Raw genomic sequence first — 21,417 nt, forward strand, 5'->3', positions numbered from 1 at the left:
TGGGAGACCTGATCTGTCCCTCCAAAATAGGAGAGAATAGGGGCTGACCCTGACAAGTTCTGAGGTGTAGTCCAGGGGAATTTGGATGGACTTTCTCTTCTCAGTGATCTCCTCAGGCTTCAGTTAAGATGAGGGGGTGGACTAGTTCATTTCCTAAATTCTAAAGGTATGATCCTAAGTACTGGGCGGTCATCTCCTCCATGTGTTCTTCATTCAGACGTCTAACCAGGGGATCCCAATATATAACACTACTGGCACCCAGTGGCATCCACAGGCATTGCTTAACCCACTGGTGGAATCTGGGAGTTGCTGACCCTTTGCTTTAGACTGGTCCTTCAATGTCATCAGGACCACACAATCGAAAGGGGAGCAGGTTATTCAAGTCAGGTCTTCCAGCAGAGTTTCCAAATGTTCCTCAGGCTGCCTGATCAGCCCAGATGGTGTCCAATGACAAAAGCAGATAAGGCTTCCCCTGGGCTCTAGGGTTTCACCTATTAAGATGGTATCTATTCGTGGCTGAAAGTTTCAGTAAGTTTTAAGCTGCATTTAGATACCACAGAAACCAAAATAGTTGTTACACTGTCCTTGACTGGACATAAGAGGTTGGAATCTCTGACTACCTTGGACCATGGTGAATGTGCCAGGGTATCCTCCCTTCTCCATAAAAGCATGCTTGGGGTGTTGGCACCTCCCCTGACAGTGGGCATTGAAATCTAAAGAACTGAAGCGGCAGCATCATGGAAGTGAGAGTTAGCTGGACCCAAGAGCTGGCATAAACCTGTCATTTTACAGCTGGGAAAAATAAGTCCTACTGAGGGCAAGTGATTTGTCCCTAGGGGAAACAAATCATTTCCCCTCTCCAGGTCTTTTTGTAAAAATGATGACTAGACTAAACCATCAATTCTTAACCCAAGATCTTTGAACTTTTTGAAAAAAAAATCACATAATAATGAATTCTTTTATAATCCTATGTATTTTATTCTTTATAACCTGCTCTCATTTCAATTGTACCATTAGAATGACATTCAAGGACCACCAGAATGGGAGTAATTGACGCTTGAGTTCCCCCAGTGGGTTAAGCACAGTGATATGCTGGTAAATGTTAAACAATCAGCTCTCTGGAAAAAAAATAAATGTTCACTGGAAACACTCCTAAAGTTTAACAGCACAGGACACATATAACTTTAAATGTACCCTGGACACACCTTTAAAGTCAAAATGATTAACATCCATCATTTCCTTAAGTCTATACAGTGAAAATAATACTTGCCTAGTAAATGCTCAGTATGAAAATTTCACAATTAGTTCTCATGAAGCTGGTTCCAGGACATCCCTGCCTAAGCACTGAAAACATGATTTTGAGAAGTTAAGAACCCTTGGACAGAGGATCATTGTGGTCCTTTCCAGCTCTGACTCACTGTGATCCTAAGGAAGGTTCTATAGGTAAGAAGGAGAAGTGACAGGTTTGAACTCAGGCAATCTGAGTCCAGATCTGGCATGCTACTGCCTTTCTCATACTGTGGGGATCTTTTAAAAGTTTATGTGGAAGGACTTGATCCTTCACCAGTCTGTGTGAAGCACAGCCCTGATGGTGCTGATGAGGTCATGGAACTGGGTGCTTGAGAGACTGGGCCCTGCTGAATGAGTTTGACTCAAGTCTTCTCTCAGCCAAAGAAAAGCAAAGTTTATTAAAGGTTCCCCTTAATGGGTAGACTCCATTATTTAATGGTATCTGTGAGGCCTACATTGGACAAGCAGGACAGAATCATCTGACACTGAGTGAGTCTACAGCCTTTTTTCCCTTCATGGAGGCAAGACAGGGCCTTATATACAAAAAGGGTGTGGGAGGAACCTAGGGGTGGTCTAGAGGAGGAGTTTGGGCAAGGTCTTCAGGAGGAGTCAATGAGGTCAGATTCCAGTGATGAGGGATTAAGGGTGGGAAGTAGCTGGAGGCCACCTGGAGATGAGACAATGGAGGGCTAGGCTAGTTTAAGGGTGTATAGATGTTTTGGGAGGTTCTAGGGTGGGAAGTAGCGGGGCAAAGGCAGGCTAGAATAGTAACAGAGATTTGGACTGAGCTATAATGAAAGGCTTATGGCCTCAGGCAAATATCTCATCAAATAGGAAGATTCCATCAGAGTTCTAGGGTGTTCCCAGAGCCTGTACCTCATCAGTGCTTCCCTCAACATGTACTCTGGTCTTATGGGTACATTTGCTAAGTGTCTGGTGGGAAGCTGGGTGTCCTCTAGAAAAAAGACAAAGAAAAAATAAATGAAGGGGAGCTAGGCTTCTGGGGTTGCTGGACCCAAGGGGCAGGAAAGAAGACAAAGCAGAAATGAAAGGACCAAAAATGGCCGTGGCTCCAGAACTTTGCTTGGCTCTGTCTCCTCTTTTCAGGGCCGGTAGCCTAAGCAATATCTGCACCCTGGTCCTGCAAAAACCAGACTTTCAAGGACTGATGGGGTAGCACTTAGCTAAGTCCTCAAGGACTGGTGGGACCAGACCAATAGATACAAATGCTAAGGACCCACTGATCCTCACTGGTCCAATGCTGGAATGCAACATCCCTGTATTGACAGGTAATACCTTCAGTGTTCATCCAGTGAACAAGTAGCTAATTCCCCTCTTACTGTTCCCCTAGATTAAATATGCTGATTTAACAGTATGGGCCAGGAATAAACTAGACTCAAAAACCTTTCTTCCCAGTGGGTAAAGGGAAACAGGTGGCAGGAGGTTTGCTACTTATAATCATTTTCTCATCATTTTATCCTGTATCTCTATTTTAAGTGATGTTCTATGAGGTTGCGGGCCTATATGTGTGTGTTTATAATTCTAGCTGGTAGGGAAAATAGGGACTCATGAATAATTAAATTCTGAGCCAAATAGGTTTCCAGATACCTGCAGTTTTCAGAGTTCAATATATGAAAATTTATTTTATATCAAATCCCATTAATATATGGCTAGGTGGTGCAGCAAATAGAACACTGACCCTTGAGGCAGGACCTGAGTTCAAATCTGGCCTCAAACACTTAACACTTAATCCCGATTGTCCTGCCTTCCCCCCTCCAAAAAGCAAATATATATATGTGTATATATATATATATATATATATATACACACATATATATATATTCTATACTAGAATTATATTGCTATTATATATTATACATATTCTATTATATATTGTAATATTGATGAGGTATGGAGGCCCCTTGAGTTCTCCTTGAGTCCTTGAGTTACAGGCTCTGGGAGCCCCCCCCCTTGAACTCTGATTAAATCATCCTATTTGATGAGGCATTTGTATTAGGCCATAAGCCTTACATTGTGGCAGGACCCAAACCTCTGTTACTAGACTTCCCACCCTTAAACCTATCAAAATCCACCCTTGAACTGGGCTAGCCCACCATTGTCTCTAGCCTCCCACCCTTAATCACTCATTGACCCTCCCCAAACTCCTCCCCTAGACCAGCCCTAGATTCCTCCCACAACCTTCTGTATATAAGACCCCATCCTGTCTCCATGTCTGTGAGAGCTCCATGGAATGACCTAGCACAGACTTAACTCTGTGTCTAATACAAATGGACTTTTAATAAACTTTACTTTTCTTTGGCTGAGAAGACGAGTTGAATTTATTCGTCAGGACCTGGTGTGTTGGTATTTTGGGGTCTCCAGAGCAACCCTAACCCTCTTTATGGGGAACCTCTTCAATATGTGTATACATATATTATGTGCATATGCTATTATAGAGTGTGTGTGTTTGTAAAAGAGGCAGTGTCCAGAGGCGGGGACCGTGGGGCTCCCGACCATCCTGAAGAAGAAGCAGAAGGAGCAGGAGCTGCGGCTCCTCATGCTCGGTCTGGACAAGACCACCATCCTCAAGTTCAACAGGGAGCACATGGACACTATCTGGCCCACCCTGGGCTTCAACAGCAAGACCCAGGAGCTCTGCGGGTTCAAGCTGAACACCTGGGATGTGGGCGGCCACAAGTCCCTCCGCTCCTACTGACAGAACTACTTTGAGAGCACTGAAGGCCTCATCTGGGTGGTGGACAGCGCTGACCAGCAGTGCGTGCAGGACTGCCGGGGGAGCTAGTGCCTGGTCGGAGCCACTCTCCTGATCTTTGCAGGATCTCCCTGGGGCTCTCTCCTCTAACGACATTCGAGAGATCCTGGAGTTAAACGCCATCCACAGTCACCACTGGTGCATCCAGGGCTGCAGTGCAGTGACGGGAGAAAACATACTTTTGGGGGACATCTCTAGCCGCATCTTCACTTTGGAATGAGCCCACCCCCGCCCCGCCCCCCAGCTCCTGAACAGACTCCTTGACACAGCTGCAGGCCGGTCCCTCTTCACAGTCCTGGCTCCTGCAGACCATCCCTGTGTCCTGAACCTCTCTGGCCCAGGGCCCCCCACGGAGCCGGGACTAAATGTGATAGTAATGGCATTTAAAGATTCCCCCTGTATTGGCTTGGTTTTCAAATTGATTGTGTTAAAACCCAGAGCTTGTTAATCCCACCTGTGGGATGGACTTGTTGATGTGAAAAGAAAGTCCTGAACTGGGAGGAGCTGGTGACATAGATTTGGAGACGCAAGAGAGAGGCGGAAGACCTTTTTGGAAGCAGCACCCACGTGGAGGCAGGGAGAGAGACTAAGAGAATTGCTGGTGGCCGCTTTGAATTGCCCTGGACTTTTGAGACCTGCCCCCTGAGCTGCCAAGGACTGAGGAGACATGGCTGTTTTGCTGGTACTTTGTCTGTTTTGATGTTGTTTTGCCAGATTTGTCCACTGGTGAAAGACAGTCCTGTTGTTGAAGAAGTTCTGGAACCTGGCTTTTGGTTAAGAAGCCCTGAGACTGTCCTGCAGACAGAGAGTGAATACTGTCCACTGGTGAAGGACAGTGCTGTTGTTGCAGGGGTCTGGGAACCTTTCTGTTGGTTCAGAAGCCCTGAAGAAGGATTTTCTTGTTGTATGTTTACAGAAATCCTAGGAGAGGGTTTTGCTAATGTTTTCAGGGGTTCTAGGACTGTTCTGCAGACAGAGGATGAATTAATGAAGATACTGGCAATGTATCTTGTGGCCTTGCTAAGCCTTGTCTCCCCAGGAACTAAGATTGCTGAGAACTTGCCTCCTGTCAAGATGAAGAAAAGACCTCCATTTGGGTATTAAGTGCTGTGCTTAAACTTGATGTAACTCTGGGGTAGATTCAATTGAGGTCCAGGGGTGGGGAACTTTTGACCTTTTTGTGCTTTGTGGTGGACAAATGAAGGTACAGCCTAGGGGTGGAGAAGTATTTAGAACAGAGACTTTGTAATTGATTGAATGATTGGAAGGTCCTGGGGTGGGGTAGTACTTGGAGATTATTTAATCACATTTAGTAAATGCTGTATTTGGAATGATGTCATGTTTTGATCTTCTCTGTTCTTGGTTGGTCACTGAATAAAATGGAGAGCACCTATGCTGGTATTCTGAACCTGGGAAGTTGCCTTTCCTTGGCATGACATTACATTACAGAGGGGAACGCGATGTTTAACAGGAGACACCCTGCTGCTATGTGGGAGCTCCTTCCTCCCTGGGAGGAGAGGCCCCCATCCCCTACCCCCTTCCTCCTGCAGCACCTTGTCTGTAGAGTGGTGAAGGTGCAGAGAGACCTGCCGATCCAGCTCTGGAGGGCCCCTTCCTCTGCTCAGCTGTCAGAATAAAGCCCCTGTGCCTCCTTACCCCCCCCTCCAAAAGAGTCAGTGTCAAACTGTGGAAAGAATCATGCTTCTCCAAAGGACCTGAATTCAAATCCTACCTCTGACCTTCTCTACTTAGGTGACTTTGGATAAGTCCCTTCACTTTTCTGAGACTCATATTTCATCTGTGAAATAAAAGGACTGGTTGCTACTTTGCATAACCAAGGGCAGAGTTAGTTGTGTGTGAACAGTGTGTTACTGAAGGGGAAAGTACATTGGCAGAGGAAGTGCACGGGAGGGTCAGGATCACCAGTGGAAGTGGGGAAACCCCGATGACACCCATCTCAGGAAGCAGGCAGATGAGGAAGTGAAGACTCAAGCAATGGGAAATGGACAGATGTCACTATCCCAGAATGAAAACAACCAAAACACTGTCTGATCCTCCCTTTTGACCAAGTCGGGAATAAAATCTCACCCCCTGCTTCATCTCACCCAACTGAATGCTGAAGACCGCCACAGAAGCTGCTTGTTGCCAAAGCTTGGGTCCCAACCAAGAAAACCAAGCAAAAGCTCTCTTGGGAGGGAAGCTAGGGTGCCTCAGAAATGTAAAGATTAGGTCAGCCTCCTTTCCTCTGCTCTTTCCAAACCATCCTAAGTGGAGATATCCCCTTCCCATCCCCCAGTGGCTGGTCTAGAAAGATTGGTTAAGGAGTGGTCTGGAAGTGCTTTGTAGCTCCCAGAAAGTATTATTAGCACACATCTGTGCCGGTCTTAGGTTTTCCGGGGAGTTTCCCTGGGTTGGGGGACAGCCCCCACAGATACCCTGCTGGAATATTCCCAGGGTGGTCAGGCAAAGGTTTGCCTTTGGCAGAGGAGAGAGAAGGCGTCCTGTTTCAGCAGGACTGTGTGACCCAAAGAGGCAGCCAGGGAAAATATATGACTTTCATTATGATGGCATGGAAAGCAATGCTGTCTAATTGCTTTTGTCCATTGGTGTATAAAGATTGAGGCCAGATGTGCTCAGACTTTTTTTTTTTAAGCTGGTGTTGGTTGTTGCTTTGAACAAAGCAATATGATTTCCTCTATCTCTCAAAGGGAAGAACATGAAAGTCCTTCAGCTGCCTGCAATCTTTCACATTTGCCTTGATTTTGCTTTTCACCGAAAATGAAATTGTGAAATTGGCCTTGAAAATTTTATTGTCACTTTTCCCAATTCAAAGGGGGCATTTGTTTGGCCAAAGAACCAAGCTGCCTGTCAGGTTGCAAAGAAAGCAGGAGAATGGAGCTGGTCTTCAATTTGTTCCCAAGCTCAGTGCCCAAGGAACTTTAGCTGGAGGGGAGAAAAGCAAACACTCCTCGGTCCCCACATTTCCCCTTTGCACCATACACAAGTAATAAAATGACCCTGTAAATGTCCAGGTGATGAGGTATGGGCTCTGGGAGCCCACTCTAGTCCTCCTTGAATCCTTGAGGTACAGGCTCTGGGAACCCCCCTTGGACTCTGATTAAATTGTCCCATTTCATGAGGCATTTGCATGAAGCCAAAAGCCTTACTAGATTTCCCACCCTTGAGCCTATCAAAATATCAAAATACCTTGAATTGGTCTAGTCCACCACTGTCTGTAGTCTCCAGGTGGCCTCCCACCCTTAATCACTCATTGACCCTCCCCAAACTCCTCCCCTAGACCACTCCTAGATTCCTCCCACAACCTTCTGTATATAAGACCCCATGCTGTCTTCATGTTTGTGAGAGCACCATAGAATGACCTAGCACAAGCTTACTCTGTGTCCAATATAAGCGAACTTTTAATAAACTTTACTTTTCTTTGGCTGAGAAGACTTGAGTCAAATTCATTCAGGAGGACCTGGCAGGCATGTTGGTATTTTGGGGACTCCAGAGCAACCCTAACCCTCTTTATGGGTAACCTCTTTACAAGTACATTCTCTTGTGATGCTGCTGATACCCTTATTCAACAACACACTCACATGGAAATTTCTTGATGCATTTTTAAATGAATGAATGAAAAAGCAATTCTCATGGCACTTATTCTGTGCAGGAGAGGTTGAGTAATCTAACTTCTCTATGCTCTGAATAAGTCTCTGAGACTAGAGCCAGAAGGGGAAAGGCAGAGCTGGGATTACCTTCTGGAGAGATGAGGAGACCACCTAGGGAAATGGCATGTGACCCACTGATCTGCTCCCCGTGGGCTAGGTACAGTGGTGGAGTGAATTTGCAAGCACTTGCTCAACCACCCAGCCATCCAGATAACCCCTATCAGGGCAGAGTTCCAGGGATTTCCAAAGTTGATTGAATAATAATAATAGCTAGCATTTATACACCACCACTACGGTGCTAAGTACTTAACAATTCTGTTTGATCCTCTGTAGCAGCAAGCACCCCAAGCACCCTCAGGGTTTGCAGCTACCACAGGTTCTTGGATCTGCTTTGTTAAAGGAAAGCAACTCAAAATGGGTTAACAAGCTTACTTTAATCAGTCAGACATATATTGTTTACCTTGTTCAGGGGAAAAAGGTCAGCACCCCAAACTTCAAAATATACAGACAGAATTATCAAGACATTAACAGATCAAGTAGACAGCTTTCCAAACTGTCCAACCATTACATCCATACCCAGTCAACATCTGGGTTTCCACATCTGGGTTTTTCAAAGCCGGGGGACTCTCAACAACGGCTTCCCAGAATTCAGATCAAATCACAGAACACTTCTCAAAGTGAGTCCCAAAACAAAGCTACACATCAGGGCTTATATAGCCTTCTCCTGGCTCAGAGAATGTAACAACCTTATTGACTCACTGGCCAATCAAGAAGTATCTACTGAAAAACAAGCCTCCCACCCCAGGCTTCTGGTGCACTTTAGCCTAGGGGCAGGGAAGATCTTTAAAATTTACATTCTTATTACATCCTCTCAACAACTCTGGGAACTAGAAGTTATTATTATCTCCATTTTACAGATGAGGGAACTGAGGCAGGCAGCGGTAAAGCCATTGGTCCACAGCTAGGAAATGTCTAAGGCTAGATCTGAACTCTGGTCTTCCTGACTCCAGGTCTATCTCTAGATTAAGTGCCCTCAGTGCAGTTGGGAGCCTGGGGGGGGAGGGGTTGAGGGAAGAGCTGTCATCCCAGAGACAGATGCTGGATTAAAAAACCGTGAGTGGAATTTCTCAGGCACCTTAATTTTTATGTAAATGAGGCCACATAAAACTGCCATCCCGGATGGAGCAGGGTGATGGAAACTGGTGGGGAGAGAGGAGAGGAAAGCTACCTGCCCCTTAGCACATTCCCCCACCCCATGTGAAGTCCAGGCTTCTCCATTATGTGGCAGGGCAGGCTGGGACATGCTCCCTGGTCGATTGCTCTGCCAGGCTGCATGCCAAGTGTCATTTGGTAAACATAATTACTGCTTCTAATCTAATTGTGTACCTTGTAGATGTTGCTGGGATAGGGACTGTACCATTGGTAGAGAGAACTTCCAGATGAGGAAAGACCCTTTACCAGCACAGGTTGGCAACCCCTCTGTAATTTACAGCTTTAGGAGAGTTGCCTGGGGCACTGAGAGATTAAATGATTAGTCACACAGGCAATCTGTATCCTAGGCTGCACTTGAACCCAGGTGTTCCTGAAGCGAAGTCAGCCCTCCAGCCACTAAGATAGTGGCAGGCATTGCTTAAACTCTCAGTGAAATTCTAAATCGTGTCCTTCATTCAACTTGTGCTGCTATACAAGTGGTCAACTAACTTTTAAATTTCAGAGATGAAACCTTAATCCTCCAGCAAAGTAAATGAACTGATAAATAGATGTATAGAATGATTTTACATACATAGGTATATGTGTATACACATATATACATACACACCTATTTGTGGCATTAGGGAGCCCTCTTGGGTGGGGAAAAAAGGGAAAACAAAGGAAAAAGAAAAAAGAAATTTACATGATAACTTTGTTATATGTTTAAAAAGAATAGCAAGTTGTACATAATAGATTTGCAGTTTCATGCACAATTATCTTTTTATTACACTATGTTATGGAAATACTTGTTTTATTCCATAAATTTAAAAATAGGTTTAAAAAAATTTTTTAAAAGCAAATGAACTTGATTTCAGTAATAAGACCTAGCATTTATTTCAAGTGTACAAAGTGCTTTACAAATATCTCATTTGATTCTCACAACAACCCTGGGAGGTGGGTGCTATTGATATCCCCATTTTTTCATATGAGGAAACTGAGGCAGAGGTTAAGTGACTTGGTGTAATAAGAATGTAAATTTTGAAGATCTTCCCTGCCCCTAGGCTAATGTGCACCTGAAGCCTGGGGTGGGAGGCTTGTTTTTCAGTAGATACTTCTTGATTGGCCAGTGAGTCAATAAGGTTGTTGCATTCTCTGAGCCAGGAGAAGGCTATATAAGCCCTGATGTGTAGCTTTGTTTTGGGACTCACTTTGAGAAGTATTCTGTGATTTGATCTGAATTCTGGGAAGCCGTTGTTGAGAGTCCCCCGGCTTTGAAAAACCCAGAATGTGGAAACCCAGATGTTGACTGGGTATGGATGTAATGGTTGAACAGTTTGGAAATCTGTCTACTTGATGTTTCTGTCTTGATAATTATGCCTGTATACTTTGAGGTTCAGGGTGCTGACCTTTTCTCCTGAACAAGGTAAACGATATATGTCTGACTGATTAAAGTAAGCTTGTTAACCCATTTTGAGTTGCTTTCCTTTGACAAAGCAGATCCAAGAACCTGTGTGAGCAGGCACCCTGGGGACACTGGGGTGCTTGCTGCTACACTTGGTCAGAGTCACACAGCTAGTAAGTATCTGAGGCAGAATTTAAGTTCAGGTCTTCCCGACTCCTGGCCCAGAGCTCTATCCTGACCTGTTTGCTTGTAAAAACAGGTGATCAGGATAAGATCTCACTAGTGTTTTTACTTAGTACCATTTGTCACAATTCTTGTGATTTGGAGAGAACAAAAAGCCCATGGACAGAACTGCTCCTTCTGCTTAACAAAGGTACTCTCTCCATGTCTAAATATGTTGAATACTGTCCATTATCCAAGTCTCCCACCAGCTACAAGATCTGGTATAGAAGAATGGAGGAGAGTCAGCTGTCCTGAAACTACCAGAGACTTAGAATTTCTATGAAGACATTGAACCTGATGATTCAGATTGGAACAGGGAACAGGCTTGAGACCAGCAAGGCGATCCATCCTCATCCTTTCCATCCTCAGATTCTCATTTAATAGCTCAGGCGGACCTAGATGGCTACATTCACAGTGTTTTGTGTCTCGTAAGCCCTTAATAAATGCTTTTTCATTCAACCATTCATAAACTTAACTTAGAACGTTACCTTCTAGACTAAAAAGAAGGAATCTCCTGAATGAAGACACCAAAATATGTTCAAAACATGAAACTTCTCATGTGAAGCCTTAAGGAAGAATGGGCTTCTTGGTATATCTGTAGGGATCTGAAAGTGACCAACTCTTTGACTCAGTTTACAATCTGGGTGCAACAAATACTGCTGCTTTATTTACAAAAGGAATAGCAGAGACTAGAGGGGTGGTGGGAGCCTCTAAAATATAAACCACTGGACTTAAAGGAAAGACCTTAGGCCAGGAAAGAAAAATGTGGTAAGACAACCACAGGTTAGTCCTGAAAAAGTTTCCCTAGCACATTAAATTAGATTTAATGAAAAATTTTGTTAAGGCAGTGGTTCCAAATGGTGCCAGTTTCCTTTATCTGGCGAATTTCCAAGAATGGGGGAGTCTAAATTCAGAAAGGGGATGTTTTTGGGTTCTCAAAATAAGGGAAGTGATGACAGATGAGCATTTTGAAGAAAAGTTGAATGAAGTAGAAGGAGCTATTAAGAAATCATTTTTAGAAAGAAGTGACCAGAAACTTTTTGGGAAACTACAAAGCAGAAAATTACCAAGAAACGAGCTTCTCAAAACTTCTCACATGGGATAGAATATGTCTCTCAGGATTCATATATATATATATATATATACATATATATGTTTGGACTTCTTCCAGGAAAGTCAAAGTGTTTTCTGTGATGAGTAACAGGATCTCTCAAGAAATCTCCACAATGGGAAAAAGTACCAGGGCAAGTGACACTTAACTATGTCGGCTACTCTTATTAAACCATGTGGAAGGGTGTTCTACAACACAATGGTAATCACCCATAACTGCATTTTAGGTGAGTTAGGTGAACAGAATTTCATTTAGTTTTTCTTTAAAAATATAAAATCAACCAATTATCAAGAATTTATTTAATGCCTACTATGCACCAGGCACTTATTTTATATGACATAACTGAAATTGCCCCTGCCCTCAAGAGGCTTACATTCTATTGGTTCATTCAGCAAGTATTTCTTCTTTACCTCCTATGTGCCAAGCATTTTGTTAGGCATTGGGGATACAAAAATAAAAAAAGTCCCTGCCTTCAAAGGGTTTATATTCCATCTGGATTAGGGTAAGTGTGAGAGAGACTCTCTCTCTCTCTCTCTCTGTATACACACACACACACACACACACACACATATACATATACACATATATGTATATTATATATTTACATATATTTTATATGTATGTATATCATATATATTTACATATATTTTATATGTATGTATATGCAAAATAAAAGCAAGGTAATTTGGGTAAAAGGGCACTAGTGGATGCTGGGATTAAGGCTACTTGAAGAAAGTGGCTTTTGGTCTGAATTTTTTAAGCAAACAAGGGATTTTAAGACTGATGGTGAGGATGTTGAGAGATGGAATGAGGCGGTAGACAAAAATCAGAAGCCGTATTTGAACTTGACACAATAGATACCTATTTTGGTGGCTATAGTGGCGACAGGGTGGGGAGTGAATACATTTTTTTTGTATCATCCAGTGTACCCTTTGAGAGCAATGACCTCCAAATCCATCTTCTCTAGTTTTCCCAAAGGGTCCCTCCATATTAAATTCAGCAAATAATTATTAAACACTTACTGTGCACTAGATAATTTTCTGTATTCCAGAGACACTTGGACAAAAACAAACCTTACCCTGGCGTAGTTGAAGTCCCATTAGGAGGGATTTAGTGCAGTCAGCCTGGTGGACAGAGATATTTAATAAAAGGGAGGGAGGACATGGAGTGAGGGCCCACCCCAGGTGCTCCAGGGCTATCTGAGGGGGCCTGGCCCTGGAGCTGAGCAGAGGCCAGGGCAGCTAGCTGAGGATCTCCAGTGAGTTGAGGAATTGTGCTTGAAAAGAGAATTGGCTTGTGTAAATGAGCCGTGGGGGCACAGGTTTGGAGATCACAGGCAGGATGGGAGGCCATTAGGAGATTGGATTGAGGTTATCATCAATTGAGTATTTTGAAATTCCTCATCTGGCAGGAGCTGTCAGTGAGGTTCACATATACATAGTTTATATTCCAGTCTCAAAATCACCTGCCACATTATTTCCAAATTAATTTTTTTCCTAAAAGGGTGGGGGGGGAAGATAAGAGGGAGAGAGAGAGAAAGAGAGATAAATACAGAGACAGAGAGATCTTTAGGAGGAGGAAGCAGCAGCCAGGAGGTGACTCATGAGCAGATTAAGCCAAACCTAGGAAACAGAGGGATGGGCTGAATGAAGGTAGGGCCAAAGGAAGAAAGGAGACCAAAGCTTGGATGGAAATCTCCAGCCCCTCCTACCTACAGAGCAACCAGTTTCCCATTCACACTTACTGGAAAAGAAGCAGAAAGGAGAAGAGCTGGATTTCATGATCTAATCACCAAGCACTCAATCAGGCCTGGGGTTCCCCTCCCTCCTCTGAATCTGATGATCTGGGGGGGGGGGGGAGGGCAGTGTTGCCAGGTATTTATGGTAACTGCTGGCTGCAAGCCACAATTCCAGTGGGTTCCTTTTTTTCCTGCCTATCCTCTTTCCGAGCCCCACAGTTCATTGCAGATTTATGGCAAATAAATTAGTTAATTTTTCTGCTAAACCCAATATGCCCTTGAAGTTGTGTGAGACTAAAACCAAAAAGAAAAAAGACAAAATAATCATCTGGAAGAATTTAAGGTTGCTGCCGACAGACATATACCTCAAGAAGGTCAAGGACAGGATAATAAAAAGTCCCAAACATTCCAAAATATTCATAGCAGGGCTTTTTGTAATAGCAAAGAACTGGAAATGGAATGGATGTCCCTGGATCTCAGAAGAGTCAACCAAATTGTGGAGTGGGGAAGACAGTCTCCCCCCTTGGACTCGGGAGCAAGAGCTCCTGGAGCGGGCCAGCTGTCCCTTGCCTTTCTTTGTACCCTCAGAATTCAGCCCAGTGCCTGGCTCTTAGCAGTCTATTAGTGATTGTTCACGAATTGACTGAATGGCACCGGAACGTTACTGTGCAGTAAGAAATGATGGTGTGAGTTCAGAGAAACAGCAGCAGATTGTTTGAAGGTAATGTTTGAACAGATTCGGGGAAGTCAGCAGAAGGAGAACAGCAGACCCAGCATCCGAAATAACAGAACCAAGAACGCCAATCTCCCGAGGAATTGAAATGACCACTGTTGGTCCCTGAAAATAATGCTTGGCAGAGGTGGGTCTGTGGGACTGACCACAGTAGTGGGCATTGTTAGATGTGGATTCCTCTGGGTTGTTTTTTCTTTTTTAGGGGAGTCAAGTCTATGGAACTAGGGGCAGAATGGGGAAGAGAAGGGAAGGGAAAAAGCCTTTGTACAGCCCTGGGCTAATCAACTTTACAAATATTATCTCATTTGATTCTCACAACAATGCTCCTAGGCAGGTGCTATTATGATCCCCATTTTACAGTTGAGAAAACTGAGGCAAACAGAGGTTAAGCAGCTTGCCCAGGGTCCCACAGTTTCCTGACTCCAAAGATTCATATTCCTGAGTCCAAATCCAGCCTCAAACACTTAACTAGTTGTATGATCCTGGGCAAGTCCCTTAACCCTGTTTGCCTCAGTTTCCTTCATATGAGCTGGAGAAGGAAATGGCAAACCGCTCCAGGATCTTTGCCAAGAAAACCCCAGATGAGGTTATAGAAAGTTGGACATGACTTAATAGCAACAACGGCAAACTTCCTGACTCCAGGCCCAGCCTCTATCTACTACGACACTCATCTGCCTCTGATGGGAGCTATATTCGGGGTAGGCCACTATATCCATCAATGACTATTATATAAACACAAAAGATATCAGGAAAACTTATTTTAAAGTAATTTAAAAATTTTTTAAAAATGGAAGCCGTGTGACCTTGGGCAAGTCACTTAACCCCAATTGTCCTCCAAAAAGCAAAAACAAAACAAAAAAAAATAATTAAAAAAATGAAAGGACAGTCAGTACCTTCACTGGTGACCTTTCTGAGCACTGAATATAAAAGAAATAAACTGTTATGTCTAGAAAGGCCTTAGAAACCATGTAATCAACACAACTCAACCTACTACCGTGTTTCCCCGATAATAAGACCTATCCCGAAAATAAGCCCTCCCCTTATTGTGTAAGATTCCTCTAAAATAAGCCCTCCCCCGAAAATAAGCCCTATTGAGATTGCTACTGTAGTGAAGGTGATCCCCTGCACTACACGCTACATTACGATACCCTCTGTATGCACTGTCCCCCCCCCCGTGAAACGCACGCCGCGCTCCGAGCTGCATCCAATCAGAGTTGCAGCAGTGAGCGCGTCATCCTGTTCTTCCCCAGTGATTTGCTTATTGAATAAAGGTACATTTTTTTGTTCACATTTACCTGTTTATTAAAATTGCTGTCAATGTTCATTAAAATAAGCCCTCCCCTGAAAATAAGCCCTCTAGTGTTTTTCTGTCCAAAAAAATTAATAAGACAGTGTCTTATTATCGGGGAAACACAGTATGTGCCAGGTATCGTACTGGGATCTGGAAATACAAACACAAAAAAGGACAATTCTCTGCCCTCGTGAAGCTTCCACTCTAGAAGGAAGACTACAACATGTACACAGTTTTAGGAGGGTTCCCACCACTGGTGGGAGCAAGGAAGGCCTCCTGTAGGACGTGGCCCCTGGGTTGAGCCCTGCAGGACACCGGGGCCCCCAAGAGAGGGAGGAAGAGCATTTAAAGGATGAGAAACATCCCCTGCAAAAGCCACGCGGTGGGAAGTGGGATGTTGTGTAAGGGGAACTGCCGGGTCAGTTGGCCTTGAACACAGAAATGACCAGGAATCATGTGCCAACAGCCAGGGTAAACAGAGCTAGACTTTGAATGTCCATGCCCAGTTCAAGATTTTGGATTTTATTCTGGAGGCAACAGGGAGCCATCGAAGGTTCTTGAACAAGGGAAGAACAGAGTCGATTCTGTGCCTTAGTCCAAACCTCCCACTTGTCAGGGGGGAAGAACCTCAGTCCCAGGAAGAAAAATGACTTTCCCTGAAGAAAATTTGTGATGAGGTCAAAGCTTGAACACAGGTCTTCTAGCTCCTTCCACAAGGAGACCTCCCTCTCCTCTTCTGGTCACACAAACCTTGCGTACATAAGTGAACATTCCAAGTCAGGTCTTTACAAAATGACTCCTCAACTTTTCTGCCTGGGGACCCTTTACATTGTGTTCATTCCTACACAGCTCTCAAAGGAAATTGATAGCAAGCATTTACATTTACACAGTGCTTTAAGGCTTAGGAAACACTTGACATACATCAATTCATTTGCCTGCTCCTGACAACAACCCTATTTTACAACCCCGTTTTATAAACGAGGAGACTGAATCTCAGGGAGGTAAAAATGACTTGCCCAAAGGTTACACAGCTAGTGTCAGAGAGGAGAAGTGTCCCTGTCTCCAAGACAAGCATGCTTTATGTTATATGGCTATATCTCATTTACAATTCAAAATTTTCTATTGAGATCCCTTGTTTTTATGTTACCAAGAATAAAAAGATAAAAAAGAGGGGGGAAAGCAATTTAGCACAACCAGCCGACACATGAACCAAGTATAACAGCCCCCTTCACTCCTGCAAAGAAGCAAAGAAAGTGCATTTTCTCTTCTCTTGCTTAATATAATTACATAACATTCAGTCTGTTTCTTTTCTTCTTTCTATACATTGTGTTCTAGCTACCCTTCTCCGGGTTCTGCTTACTGTTCACCTTTGTATCAGTTCTTCTAAGTCTTCCCAGACTTCTCTGAATTCTCTATAATCACCCTTTCTGATGACACAGTGATATTCTGCAATTTGTTCAATCTTTCCCCAAAATGATGACGGTCTACTTCTGTCATTTCCTCTTCTCTTTGACCACAGAAAGTGCTATTGTGAAGATTTGGGTGTGTATTTAATAAGCACACCATCTCTTGGTAACAAACGTCAATGAGTTTGGGTTTGGGCAGGTACCACCTCACTATCTATAGTATACTATAGTAGTACTGAGTAGTACACTACTCCAACTATCTTAGAATGAATGAAATGCCTTGGAATTGTATTTAATTGTGGCTGAAGACTGTGTACAAAACAAATAAAACCCAATTCAACAGGCATTTACCCAGTGTATACCACAAGCATGTAAGACACTGGACTAGGCACCAGGGATACAAAAACCAAAACCTAATCATTTCCTGCCCTCGGGGCATTTCTGTTCTCCTGTCTAGGTACACCTTATTATGTATTTAAGGCACCATTCATCCCTAAAGCAGAGGGTTACAGCTTGAGGGAAATGTCTAACCAAAACAGCAGCTACAACCATCTGAGACATACCAGCAATAACCCTCTGGGTTTTATATGTCCAATGATGACAGCTGCAGCTTCAAGAATGGGTGAGGTCGTGGTGGTTAGACTTGGGGGGAAGGAGACACAAGCAGACTTCACTTGAGTGGCTTCTAGCACTAAGATGCTTCTTCTTTCTGTTTCAAGCTTTCTTTCACCACCCACCTGCATGAAGAGAGCTGTTAGTGATGAGAGACTATTACCCAGAGTCCCTGGGACAGAGCGGTCCCACTATGTCCTCTCCCCTGACTCAGGAAGGTTTGCCATTTGGGCAACAAGCCCGTCCCTTTGTGTCCCTCATTTCCCATTCAAAGCTTCAGCGATGCTCACTTTCAATGGACTTCACCTGAATAATTGGCCCTAAAGGACATCTAGAGGTCTCTGTTCTGATTTTCTCACTTTGTGGAAGCTCCAGCTCATTGTGTACTGGAAAGAGCCTCTGTTTAGAACTCAAGAATTCTTGGCCACTGGCAAAATTCATGACCCTGGTGCTAAGTTACCAAACCTCCATTTCAATTCAGCAAATATGTATTAAGCACCTGCTGCTATGTTAGAGGTGCTGTGTTGGGTAATGGAAATTCAAAATCAATAAATACCCGACTCTGCCCTCAGGGGCACTCTGTTGAGGGAACCCTATGTGTGTAATGCAGACAGATGAGAAAAATCTGTGCTCCCTGCCCCATGCAGGTACTCTCTCCATTGGTAAATGTCCAGGCATTCTCAGACTGTGTGGTTTTCCTCCCATAGGACCTCACCCCAGGATGCATTCCGTGGGCTAGAGACCTTCCTCCCATCTTTTGACTTTGCTTGGGGACAAGCACAACACCAGACTGTCCATCTCTAACCCCTCACTCTCCCCAAGAGAATGCAATCTTCTTGAAGGTAAATCTGTTTTCACATTTGTCTTTATGCCCTCAGCACTTAGAGTCTAGCACACAGTGGGCACTAAATAGCTGCTTCTTGAATGGAACTGAATCGAAACAAATTGAATCAAAAGACCTCTAATCATCTACTACCCTTTTCTCCAATCAAACATTTCCTCTATGACATCCCCAAAGCTATTGTTGCTATTTTCTTATACTAACTATGAGTCTCTCCATTTCCTTTTGGATCACCTATAACTTTAACCCTTCAAAGATTATAGTGTTCCAAGATTCGCAACCCTAAATTTGCTTTTAAAAAGATAGGTATTTGTTCTAGGAAGTAGCTTAGGATCATCATATACAGTTTTCCCAAATGCAATGCAGACTGTTATTTTCTTTCTAATCAATTCTGGGCTCAGTTCTCTGCCCATCTGCAACACTTATCCCAGAGAGATGTCCAAACCCAATGGAATGGCCATTCAACTGCATGCTCTAATTTGGACAACAGGCATTTTTCATCCATATAGTTTTTCCTGAATGGATGATTAAACCGATCTCTTTTTGCATGATTGTGTTTCGAATTAAGGCCCAAATTCACAGGCCTTATGCCATCAGCATTTAGAGCCAGGAGCATTTGGAGGAACTCAGTCAGCATCTCCAGGCAATCCTTCTTCCATCTGGACTTCAGGCAAAACATCCTCTGTGCAATGGCAAGCATTTGTCTTTCCTCTGTTTTCTATTCTGCTTGACATTAATAATCAGAGAATCATTGAACATGGTTATCTCCAAGATCTGAGTTATCAAAGAGTCTTGTAGCATTATTTGGGGGCATTACTGTTTCTGTAAAATATCTTGGAAAATAAACTCTGGAGGTTTTCATGATTGGGTCACCTCCAACACAGCTTTCCTTGGTGTATACTGGTCTGGTCTGTCTCAAGTCCTGACTTCATCCTAAATGCCATTTCAACATCCCTGTATAGGGCACTGGGATCTGAGCTGTTAGGGTCCAAATCTGGCATTTCCCTGATCACCAGTGACAGAAAGAAATCCTTGTGGAAATCACTATTTACTTTAATTTTCTAACTATTTGTTGTCTTCCTGATACCAGTGTCAACTAAGAATGTTCTTAGGATAATGTGGCTCGGTGGGTCTCTCATGCTAAGCCTTCTTTAGACTGATTTTACCTTCCACTGCTTTTCACGTGTGAACTTTGGGTTAACTTTTTGAGCCTCAACTTGTTCATCCGAGGGGACTGGACTAGATCATCTCTGCGGTGCCTTCCAGTTCTGGGTCCCCTATCCTTGGACCCAGACCTCATCTCTCACCTTGATTATAGTCTGATATCACCATCTGCTTGTGAATATCTTCACCTCCATGTCCTATAGGCATCTCAAGCTCAATATGTGCAAAAGAATTCACTATCTCCTACCCCCCCCCAAAAAAAACTAACAGATAAATAAAGGCCCACATGTCCTACAAACTTTCCTGTTCCTGTGATCTCCCACTCACCCAGATTTGCAGCCACAGTCTTCTCAACCCCCATCCCCAGCTAGCTAAGCCTTAACCTTTTAGAAAAGAGATTTACTAAGAACACATAGCAAGAACAGTGTGTACAAACATTCCCCCTGAATCAGTTGTGTGAACCTTGTTCACCCCACGTCCCTGGGGAGACAGGGTTTGGATTCTAAAATCCAATGGTAGAAAGGCCCACATGTAGAGAACCTATCAAGCAAACAGGGTGCCTCGTGACTCGGGGCCCTCATGAAACTCCTCTTAAAGGCAGCTCTCTGCTTGGCTCCTGTGTTTTCACAGTCCACAGGCAGCTTCACTCTCTGAAGCTGATGTCATCCCTAGCTACCATGGCCCCAGGGGCCACTGCTACCAGATCCTCCCACTCCCGCCCCAACAAAAGGCCACAGGTTGGCACAGGGGGTAGAGGGCTGAACTTTGAGGCAGGAAGACCTAAGTTTAACTCCTACCTCAGACACTAGCAGACCCTGGACAAGTCACCCAGCCTCTCTCATCCTCAGCTTCCTCATCTGTAAAATGTGGGCAATAATGTAAAAATGTTTCACAAACCCTAAAGGTCTATATAAATGCTCAGTTATGATCATCAACATCGTGAGTACACATTGGATTCCAGGATCATAGATTTGGAACTCAGAAGCCATCAGCCCTCAGAGCTGACAGTCCTCAGAAGCAAGGGAATTACAACAAAGCAATTTCCAGTTCTGTCTGCAAAACCACGGCCCTCAACGGTCTGTGAGAGGTGAGGAAGCTGTGCCAACGCCTCTCCAGGGGCCAAAGGAAAGGCTGGGTCTCTCCTTCCTTTTCCCATGCTCTCCAGTTATGTCTGGATAATGGAGGCCAGCCCCCCTATTCCAAAGGGCTAAGGGTCATCCTCCCTGTCTCTACTCATATAGGTCAGTATAGAACCAGCAACCTCTGTGACCCGGCACAATGGATGAGCCTGAACTTCAAACAGCAGCCATAGCTCGCCTTGGATCTGGGGGCTTCCTGTCTCTTTTTTTCATGGCCTCTCAAAGCCATAAGGAAAAGGAGGTATCTTTAAAAGGAGTTTTGCCAAGCTGGCATTATCACTGGGTGGTTTTCCTTTGACCTGTGTATCTGATCTGATTCAAGAGGGCAAAGGCTCATAAGGAAATGAAAGAAATTATTGGCTTAGAGACGAAGCCCATTTTGAGATTTCCCCAGTCAGGGGTTAGGCTCTGAATGAAGGCCAGATAGTGACTCAGAGAGGCAGTCAGAAGAAGAGAACGAGGCAGGCATCTCATTGAATGTTAAAAAAAAAAAAACCAACCCTATAAAACTATAAAACAAGTTTTAATTTTTAAAGATCTGAAGCATATATATGTATGTGTGTGTGGGTATGTTATCATTATATATAATATATATTATTGGAATGAATAAATGAGTGAAAGCCCATTTGATACAGCCAAGGACTTTGGAGGCCTGGTAGGCCCTGTTTCTCATCAAACAAATACTAAAACCTCAACCCTTCCTGCCAGCTCTTCAGTTGGGAGCACGAACACTCTTACAAGCTCAACTGACTGGATGAGCTAAATGTGGCCCCCATTTTCTTCCCCTCCCCTCTCCTCTCCATCTCTCTCCCTCTTCCTGTCTCTTTTTCCCCCTC

The 21,417-nt window shown here is 43.9% G+C and overlaps 1 protein-coding gene, 1 long non-coding RNA gene and 1 pseudogene across 7 annotated transcripts in view; 2 read left to right on the forward strand and 1 right to left on the reverse strand.

Annotated features, from left to right (window-relative positions):
* The window catches only part of RPL15 (ribosomal protein L15), a 431,201-nt gene that overhangs the window by 296,979 nt on the left and 112,805 nt on the right, over nucleotides 1-21,417 (forward strand). The window lies entirely within an intron of this gene.
* Nucleotides 1-21,417, reverse strand: part of LOC138161689 (uncharacterized) — a 185,685-nt gene that overhangs the window by 163,134 nt on the left and 1,134 nt on the right. Inside the window, exon 2 of one of the 5 annotated variants that reach the window (XR_011168435.1) lies at nucleotides 15,405-17,562. The exons of the other annotated variants lie outside the window; for them this stretch is intronic. This is a non-coding gene — a long non-coding RNA (uncharacterized lncRNA). Of the gene's footprint in view, nucleotides 1-15,404; nucleotides 17,563-21,417 lie in introns of those variants that run through there. 5 annotated transcript variants of the gene reach the window in all.
* LOC138161552 (ADP-ribosylation factor-like protein 2 pseudogene) lies at nucleotides 3,520-5,593 on the forward strand (annotated as a pseudogene).

Source organism: Petaurus breviceps, unplaced genomic scaffold (assembly GCF_028583685.1).
Source record: "Petaurus breviceps papuanus isolate PSGF00001 unplaced genomic scaffold, PetGlider_PUasm1.0 185, whole genome shotgun sequence".
NCBI classification, from domain to species: Eukaryota; Metazoa; Chordata; class Mammalia; order Diprotodontia; family Petauridae; genus Petaurus; species Petaurus breviceps.